Source organism: Eulemur rufifrons, chromosome 16, assembly GCF_041146395.1.
Source record: "Eulemur rufifrons isolate Redbay chromosome 16, OSU_ERuf_1, whole genome shotgun sequence".
NCBI classification, from domain to species: Eukaryota; Metazoa; Chordata; class Mammalia; order Primates; family Lemuridae; genus Eulemur; species Eulemur rufifrons.
The window spans coordinates 19,992,758-20,002,973 of record NC_090998.1 but is presented as its reverse complement, the minus strand read 5'-3'; the positions used below and the strand labels follow the sequence as shown (position 1 = coordinate 20,002,973).

Below are 10,216 nucleotides of genomic sequence, written 5' to 3'. Positions count from 1 at the left end.
GCAATGATGCGTGTTGGCTGTGAACGGCAGGAATGAGGAAGCTGGGCGGGGGGATGAGAGGGAGTATGTGCCTTCATCCCACACTTTCCAAAAGGAGAAAAAAATATCTTCTACTGGAAAAATCATGTCAAAAGCACACACTCAACCAAATAAATTAGTAAACATAAACCACGGTCATATTGCTCAATAACTGCAAAAATCACTGCAAAAAAAAAATTAAGATAAAAAAGAAAACCGACTTGGGAGGCTTGTGCCTGCTAACGAGAATGCGTCGCCCTCTCATAAAGGCGCGTAGGTAGTTGCCGCGACCTCTGGGCTGGGATGATACATGCTCCGGGTGGAAGCAGGGGAGCCCAGCCGGAGCCATGGCCAGTACAGGGGTGGCAGTTGGACTGCCCATTGCTGCTGCAGGATTTGCAGGCCGTTATGTTTTGCAAGCCATGAAGCATATGGAGCCTCAAGTAAAACAAGTTTTTCAAAGTCTACCAAAATCTGCCTTCAGTGGTGGCTATGACAGAGGTGGGTTTGAACCCCAAATGACAAAACAGGAAGCAGCATTAATACTAGGTGTAAGCCCTACTGCCAATAAAGGAAAAATAAGAGATGCTCATTGACGAATTATGCTCTTAAATCACCCTGACAAAGGAGGCTCTCCTTATATAGCAGCCAAAATCAATGAAGCTGAAGATTTACTAGAAGGTCAAACTAAAAAATGAAGTGAATGTGTGATGAATTTTAAGTTCATGTATATGAATACCAACTTTTTATTTATTTTTTATTTTATTTTATTTTATCTTTTTGAGACAGAGTCTCACTCTGTCACCCAGGCTAGAGTGCCGTGGCATCAGCCTTGCTCACCTCAAACTCCTGGGCTCAAGCAATCCTCCTGCCTCAGCCTCCCAAGTAGCTAGGACTACAGGCATGCACCACCATGCCCGGCTCATTTTTCTATATATATTTTTACCTGTCTGTATAGTTTCCTTCTATTTTTAGTAGAGACGGGGTCTCGCTCTTGCTCAAGCTGGTCTCCAACTCCTGAGCTCAAACAATCCGCCCGCGTCGGCCTCCCAGAGTGCTAGGATTACAGGCGTGAGCCACTGCGCCCGGCCTAATATCAACTTTTTGTAATAAAATACTTCAGAGCTACAAAAAAACAAAAAAGAAAAGAAAAGAAAACCTTAGCGATACTAAGCCCAAATAATCTGCTTCCTCTTTTGATATTTTAGTAGTATAACACCTACCCTTATCTTAATGAATGTATATAATATGTAGTGTGTGCACCTAATAGCTATAAATAAAGGTTTAATATACCATCAATTGTGATTATTCATGATGCTTTCACTCTCCTGGGTTATTTTCTTCTGCCCAGCATTCCAAGAGGGGTAAGAATATTTGAAGGCTCAAGACCATATACTATACAATTCCACTTACATTATGTAGAAAAAGGAAAAACTGATCTATACTATTAAAGTTAGAATGGGCTTGGAAGGGTGGGTAACGAATGTAAGGGAGCACAGAAGAGGCTTCTAGGGTTTTTGTAATGTTCTGTGTCTTGATCCGGTTGCTAGTTATGTGGATGTGTTTAATTTAGTAAACTGTCATGATAAATATATACTTTAAAGTTCATAAACTTAATTTTTAAAGTTTTTAAAAATGTACAAAATTACATTTATTAAAAAGTTTAAAAATTATATTCTCATAAACCAACAACTATCAAAAAATACAATTTTTAAAAGATACTCTTCAAAGCTATTAGAATGTCTATTTTATTTTTCAAAAATATTGATTATACCAAGAATGGATGAGGATGTGGAGCACCTGGAGTTCTTTTGCGTTGTCACAGGGAAAGCAACATGGTACAGTTCGGCAGTTCCTCATAAAGTCATACACACACATGATCCAGCAATCTCACTCCCATGTATCAACACTAGGGAAATAACAAGGTATGTTTAGACAAAAACTTGTACAAAAATGTTCAGAGCAGCATTATTCATCATCACTCAGAACTGGAAGCAAGTAAAAGCAAGGGGTAAATGCATAAACAAACAGTGTTACATCCACATGGTGGAACATTCCTCAGCAGTAAAAAGGAATGAAAGAATTATTAATTCACACAACAACACGGATAAATCCCAAATGCATTATGCTAGGTGAAAGAAGACAGTCTCATAAGGCTACTTAGTATGACTACACATATATGACATTCTGGTAACGGGAAAATTCTAGGGATGAAGAACAGATTATTTAGAAGTTAGGAGTAGGAGGAAAGTTTGACTGCAAAGAGGCAGCATGAGGGAAATTTTGTGGGTGATGAATCTGATTCTGTATCATAATTATGGTGACGGCGACACAAATCTACTCGTGTGTTAGAACTCATATAATTATGAGTCCAAAGAAAATGAAAATGTTATGTGTATAAATGAAAATTTTAAATTAAATAATATTCTTACTAATGACAACAAGTTATCAAATGCCTAAAATTAAATCTAACAAAAGAGAATCAAGCCCATTGAAGGGAAAATTGTAAAACTTTATTGAAAGACATTAGAGAAGATCTGATTAATGGAAAAATATACTAAATAATTGAGAAGATTTAATATGATAAAGATGTTAGGTCTCACCAAATTGATCTAAAGAATTGATACTTTTTCATTACAAATACCAGTAGTGGTTCTTTTTGGGTTTTTTTTTTTTTTTTTGTATTAAACAAGATGATTTTTAAGTTTACATGGCAGAAAAAAAGGCCCAAAAAGCTAACTTGTTTTTGAAAATGAACACAGTGAATAGACTTATTCTGCCTGAATCATAGAGCTATGATAACTAAGACTGTGCTATTGGTGCAGTGGCCTAAATAAATGGGCCAGTGGAAGGCTACAGTAGGTCACAACAGACCTCACAAAATATAAACTTGAATTATGACAAAATGGGATTGTATATCAGAAGAGAAAGTGTAAATATTTAATAACTGGTATAAAATCAATTTGGATCATTATAAATCATAATAGCCAAAAGACCCAGAATAGGTAAAACTACTTTGTAAAAGACCGCACCCGGCCCTAAGGTCATTTTTCACAAAAAAAAAAAAAAAAAAAAAAAGACAATGCTAAAATTCACGTGGAATAAAAAAAGGGCCCAAATACCCAAAGCAATCCTCAGCAAAAAGAACAAAGCTTGAGGCATCACACTGACTTCAAAATATATTACAAGGCTATATTAACCAAAACAGTGTGGTATTGGTACAAAAACAGACACATAGACCACTGGAACAGAATAGAGAACCTAGAAATAAATCCATATATTTACAGCCAACTAATTTTTGACAAAGACACCAAAAACATACATTGGGGAAAGGGCACTCTCTTCAATAAATAGTGCTGGGAAAACTGATATTCACATGCAGAAGAATGGAACTGAACCTCTATCTGTCACCATATACAAAAATCAACTGAGATCTTGCTCTTCCTCTGTAAACCTATTTCTTGCTCTTGCTCTATAATCCTATCCTTCTCTCCTCAATAAACCTCATTTCATGCTTACCTTGCAAAAAAAAAAAAAAAAATCAACTGAAGATGGATTAAAAAGACTTAAATGGCCAGACGTGGTGACTCACGCCTGTAATCCTAGCACTCTGGGAGGCCGAGGCGGGTGGATGGCTTGAGCTCAGACGTTCGAGACCAACCTGAGCAAGAACAAGACCCTGTCTCTACTAAAAAAAAATAGGAAAAATTAGCCAGTCAACTAAAAATAGAAACAAAAAAATTAGTCGGGCGTGGTGGCCTGTAGTCCCAGCTACTTGGGAGGCTGAAGCAGGAGGATCACTTGAGCCCAGGAGTTTGAGGTTGCTGTGAGCTAGGCTGATGCCACGGCACTCACTCTAGCCTGGGTAGCAAAGTGAGACTCCGTCTCAAAAAAGAAAAAAAAAAAAAAAACAGAAATAGTCTTCAATCTACATTTTTCATCATGTGCAATAATTAACTCAAAATGAATTATAGACCTAAATGTAAAACCAAAAACTATAACTTTGCTAGGAAAAAAAAAAAAGCATAGGAGAAAACCTTTGTGACTTCAGGTTAGGCAATAATTTGTTAAATATGATATCAAATTACAATCCATAGAAGAACTAATTGATAAATTAGACTTCATCAAAATTAAAAACTTCTGTTCTTTGAACTATCTTCTTACTAGAATGAAAAGACAAGCCACGGACTAAGAGAAAATATTGGCAAATCACAAAGGTCTTGTATCCAGAAAATATAAAAAATTCTGAAAACTCAGTAATAAGAACATAAATAACCCAATTAAAATATGGACAAAATATTTGAACAACTATCATGTCACTAAATAAGATATACAGCTGGCAAAGAGGCACATGAAAAACTGGTCAACATTAATGTCCATTAGGGACACAGATTAAATCCACATTGGGCTACTACTATACATCCATTAAAATATCTAAAATTTTTAAAACTGATTATGTCAAGTGTTGGCAAGGAGGTGGAGCACCTGGAACTCTCATTAACTTTTGCTGAGAATATAAAGTTGTAAAACCACTTTCTAAAAAATTTGGGCTTTTTAAAAAAATATTTAAACACACATCTATCATATGACCATGATATTTCATTTCTAGGTCTTTACCCAAGAAAAATAAGAGCATATATCCAAACAAAAATATATACACAGATGTTAATAGCATTTTAACTTGTAATAGCTGAGAACTGCAAACAACGCAAATGTGCATCTATAGTTGAATGAATTAATAAATTGTGGTAAACAGATACAATTGAATACTACTCAGACAGAAAAATGAATTAACTATGGGTATACACAATAAAACAGATAAAGGTTACAATAATTATTCTGAGACTGACAAGCCAAACAAAAAGCGTACATATTGTAGAATTCCATTTATGTAAAATACTAGAAAAAAACTAATTTTCTGAAGTGTTGGTCTGAAGGAAAGCAGATCAATACTTGCCTGGGAATAGGAGAGGTTGAGGCAGGACTGGAGGGATAGATTACAAAAGAGCATAAAGAAATTTAAGGGAGTAAAAAGTATGTTCATTATCTTGATTTTGTTTATGGTTTCCTACACATATGCATATATTAAAACTTCATCAAATTGTAGCCTGTGTTAGTTTTCTATTGCTGTATAGCAAATTAGCATAAACCTCGTGACTGAAAATGAAACAAATTTATTATGTCACTGTTTCTGTGGGTCAGGAATACAAGCAAGGGTTAACTGGATCCTCTGCTCAGGATCTCACCAGGCTGAAACCAAGGTGTCAGCCAGGGCTGTGATCTCATCTGAGACTTGGGGTTTTAGAATCCAGTGACTTGTGTTCCTATATTCTTGCTGACTGTCAGGTAGGGATTCTCTCAGCTCCCAGAGACTGCCCTCAGGTTCCAGCTATGTGGCCATCTCACAACACGGAAGTTTACCTCATCAAAGCCAACAGGAGAATCTCTCTCCAGCCTGCTATGACGGATACTAACCAAATCATGGGAGTGATGATTCCATTGTATTCACAGGTCCTACCCATACTCAAAGGAGTTTGCTTGGGCTACCATAACAAAATACCATTAATTGGGTGGCTTGAAAAACTGAAATGTATTCTCTCACAGTTCTGGAGGCTGGGAAGTCCAAGATCAAGGTGTCAACACAGTTGGTTTCTGGTGAGGCCTCTCTTCCTGGCTTGGAGAAGACTGCCTTCTCTCTCTGTCTCCATATAGCCTTTCCTCAGTGTGGAAGGAGAAAAAGAGATTTCTCTCTTTCCTATCTTCTTTTAAGGCCCCTAATCCCATTATTAGGGTCCCACCTTTATGAGCTAATCTAATCCTAATTATTTCCCAAATGCCCCATCTCAAATATCATCCCATTGGGGAGGGGGGGTTAGGGCTTCAACATATGAATTAGAAGGAGGCACAAACATTTAGTCTATAACAGAGGGGATTATATGGGGTGTGTACTCCAAGGAGTGTACACCTCAGGGGCTACAAGAGAATTCTGCCTACCACATATCCTTTAAATTTATGTCCACACATAACATCAATATTAAAAAAAAAAAAACCAAAATGACATAAGGGAAAGAAAATCATATTATCACCAGACTTTTGGACAGTAATGTTTTATGCCAGAAAAAAAAAGTAGAGTAACGTTTAAGATATTTTAAAAAATATATGTGAGCCATGGATTTTATATCCAGCAAAACTTACCTTCAAGTATAAAGAGAACAGACAAATTTTTATCAACATGCAAGAACTCAGGGAATATTTTTTTTATTTCCTTCATTAGGAATATATTACAGAACATGCTTTGGACAACCAAAATGAGCAGAGAATTATCAACATGAAGATTGATAATGAGTACTAAATATATAGTTGTCTGTAGAACTCAGACTGAGTGAGGATTAAAGGACGAGAGATTAGTATATAGTGGCTTTATATTTAAGCAAAGTGGTGAAGTTATTTTTATAATTGGGTAAAATGTATAGAACATACATAAAAAGCATTTTAAGAGTTCTCAGTAATTTTTAATGGTGGAGATTTTAGTATGGTCTTCTTAAGACTAGTATGTTTGTAACATGGGATATAGTAATAGAGTATTATGGGAAATTCTAATTTTATTATCTCCTGCTTCATGAGAATCAAGATTCACGATGTGGAAGAAAGTAGTTACAGTTTAAGCAAAAAACAAACAAACAAAATACAACCCCTCCACATGCACACACCTCAATCCCTGAATTCTAGATGGAAATATATCAATATTATCTGATAAGTTATTTTATATATATATGCATATATGTGTATACACTCATATCTGTATCCCTACTTTCTCCATCCCTTCCACAAGGGTTCTTCTGGCTACATGATCCTGGCAAGACAATCACAACAGTCAAGTGTACATAATTCCTTGTGAAGCACAGACATTAGGTTCCTTTCCACCAAGCCCAGCCACCTCCTTTTCTCCACTTCCCTCAAGAACTGACGATCAAGCTTTGCATCCCTCAGTAACACAGTTTCAGCTCCCCATTTCCTGTGGAGAAATTCTTGGGGGGGATAAAAGCACCTACACACCTGTTTTATTTTACCTAAATAAAACAAACTGTGTTTTGCAGGCTTTAGGCTGTTTAAATCTAAATTTCTGGGGGTGGATTTCTAACCCTGCAGAGACAAAGGTCAACCAGTACATACAATTCCTATTACTAAATAATACGCTTAGTGTCCCAACCTGAAAAAACAGTTGGTCCTCCAAATTTATGGGTTCCGCGTCCACAGATTTAACCAACCTCAGATTGAAAATATTCTGGAAAAAAACAAAACAATGGAGGTGGGGGAGCAAGGGCAATATACGTAACCTAAACATTTGTACCCCCATAATATGCTGAAATAAAAAAACAATAAAAATAGCAGTACAACAATAAAAATAATACAAATAAAAAAGTAGAGTATAACAACTATTTACATAGCATTCACATTGTATTAGGTACTGTAAGTAACCTAGAGATGATTTAAAGTGTACGAGAGCATGGGACAGTGTGTGTAAGGTTACGTGCAGATCCTATGAGATTTTATATAAGGGACTTGAGCGTCCTTGGATTTTGGTATCCAGGAGGGACTCCTGAAACCAATCCCCCAGGAATACTGAGACACAACTGTAATGCATTTTGTTTTCTGCACTGGATTTCAGAGCTTCTCTAAAAATAATGGGTACGTGATTGATCATCCTACATTAGCACCAGGAAACCCCTGGGTGAAAGGGAAGATATTCCACAAAGGCAAATTCCTGGGTTGCCACTGCAAGATAAAAAATAATCACTGCTCCCCAAAACGTAAAGTTTCCATCACCACATCAAGGTCGGGAAGCTACTGAGCATTCAATATTCTATAATAAGTCAACCCAAAGCTTTCATTGAACAAATACAGTTTGATCGCACAGGTTTGCCAAACTGCCATGTGGTTTTTGAGTTCCTAATACCACAAATGTCCCCAAGAAAATTTTTTAAACACAAGTTATTCCTTCAGGATGCCAAGATCCCATGAGAGCATTTTCCTCTACTTCAAAAATAAAGTTTAAAAGTATTTGAAAATAAAGTATCAATCAGTCAAGGCTGTAACTGTAGGAAGGACTGTGAACATTGCCCACCTGTAGAAATTTGTGCTATTTCAGAACGTCCAGGCTGTGAAGTGACTCCCATAAACTCACAGAAATGTGCGACAGAGATTGAGGCTCTTTAGCAGAATGGGTCTTAGAGATTCCTCTAAGACATAGGCTTTTAGAAACCCTCTATATTAAAGCATGTTCTTGTGTCCTTCCAATCCTGTAACAGAACATAGCAGTGCATTTCAAAGCACTGACTAATTACCTCATTTAATCTTCACTAAGCTATATTAATTAGTAGTGTTATTTCCATTCAATTAAGGGAAAGAAGCTTAACTCCGTTAGCCCCGTTGGCTTCTATGTCCTTCTTTCATTTCACAAATTTAGTCTAGTTCTGAGAGGGCACTGCCTAGGTAGATGCCCATGGAGGTGTTTCAAAATGCTGTAAAAAGCATAAGCATGCTCTCCTTGCCGCATCCACTGCGAGAATGAAGACCATTCTCAGCAATCAGACTGTCGACATTCCAGAAAATGTCGACATCACTCTTAAGGGACGCACAGTTATTGTGAAGGGTCCCAGAGGAACCCTGCGGAGGGACTTCAATCACATCAATGTAGAACTTAGTCTCCTTGGAAAGAAAAAGAAGAGGCTCCAGGTTGACAAATCGTGGGGAAATAGAAAGGAACTGGCTACCGTTTGCACTATTTGTAGTCATGTACAGAACATGATCAAGGCTTCTGTTCAAGCCCAGAACACTGGGCTTCCGTTACAAGATGAGGTCTGTGTATGCTCACCTCCCCATCAATGTTGTTATCCAGGAGAATGGGTCTCTTGCTGAAATACGAAATTTCTTAGGTGAAACATATATCCGCAGGGTTCGGATGAGGCCAGGTGTTGCTTGTTCAGTATCTCAAGCACAGAAAGATGAGTCGATCCTTGAAGGAAATGATATTGAGCTTGTTTCAAATTCGGCTGCTTTGATTCAGCAAGCCACAACAGTTAAAAACAAGGATATCAGAAAATTTTTGGATGGTATCTGTGTCTCTGAAAAAGGAACAGTTCAGCAGGCTGATGCATAAGATCTAAGAGTTGTCCAGCCACATGAAGACGCCACATGATTACTAAGATATAGCTGTAATTTTGATGATGCAATAAAAGACTTATTAGTTTGGGGGGGGAAAGCATAAGCACTAAAAATTATTTTCCCCATTAACTTGTCATCGAGAAAATTCCAGGCCAAACAGAGGCATGGAAGTGAATGTTTATAGAGTGAACTTCTGGGAGTAACAAATGTAGAAGATAGAACTTTTCCTCTTTGTAATTGAAGCCAGAAGCAACCTACTTTTATCCTGGGGGTAGCCTGAGAAAGAGAAAGAAAATTCTCCTTTCTTGAGCAGTGCGTGCATGCCAGGACGTCATAGGCTTTATATTAATCCCCATATAGGTATTACTATCTCCATTTTGTACATGAGGATAAAAAACATGCCCATATCCACGTATCTGATGTCTGAGAATGCACAATCAAATCCAGACCTATCAATTGTAATTATAATGTCTCTTTTCCTTTCCATGGTCTCTCACTAATCAAACCTGTGTTCCCTGGTCTGTAGCCATATCCTGGTTAGCTGCACCCTGAAAATTGTCTTTTTGAGCTGCAACTAAAACCCAATCAACTAATCACTCCAAGCTATTGAAAAATGATCCAGATAATCCTCACTAACTAAAAAGGCAATGAACAAAAAAAAATCCATCCATTTCAAGATATTGTTCCCTGTCTCTTAGATTTTGTGTGTGACTGTTTCATTTAAAAGCAGCCTCATCAAGCCAAATTTAAAGAAGGATATCCAAGCAGCCTTTTTGTTCAGCATAATTATAGGGTTTCTTTTTTTTTTTTTTTTCCCAATCTCTAGAAGGTTTTCATAGCTATTTTTAAGAAATTGAAAAAAAAGTTAAACAAAAAAATTTGTTTTCCAAGCTGAAACATGTACTTGTGAATACAGGATAGTAGAACAAGAAAGCTATTGTTTTGTTTTGTTTTTTTTTAGTTTTTTATTTCTCTGCAATTTTCTACCCCTACAAGGAAAGCTATTCTTGAAGAAAATATCTGACAAAGAAGA

General features: G+C 36.9%; 2 pseudogenes; both read left to right on the top strand.

Moving 5' to 3' along the window:
• The first annotated feature begins 308 nt into the window (after nucleotides 1-308).
• Nucleotides 309-734, top strand: LOC138397183 (mitochondrial import inner membrane translocase subunit TIM14 pseudogene; annotated as a pseudogene).
• A 7,840-nt stretch (nucleotides 735-8,574) lies between these two features.
• Nucleotides 8,575-9,216, top strand: LOC138396832 (large ribosomal subunit protein uL6 pseudogene; annotated as a pseudogene).
• Nucleotides 9,217-10,216: the final 1,000 nt, after the last annotated feature.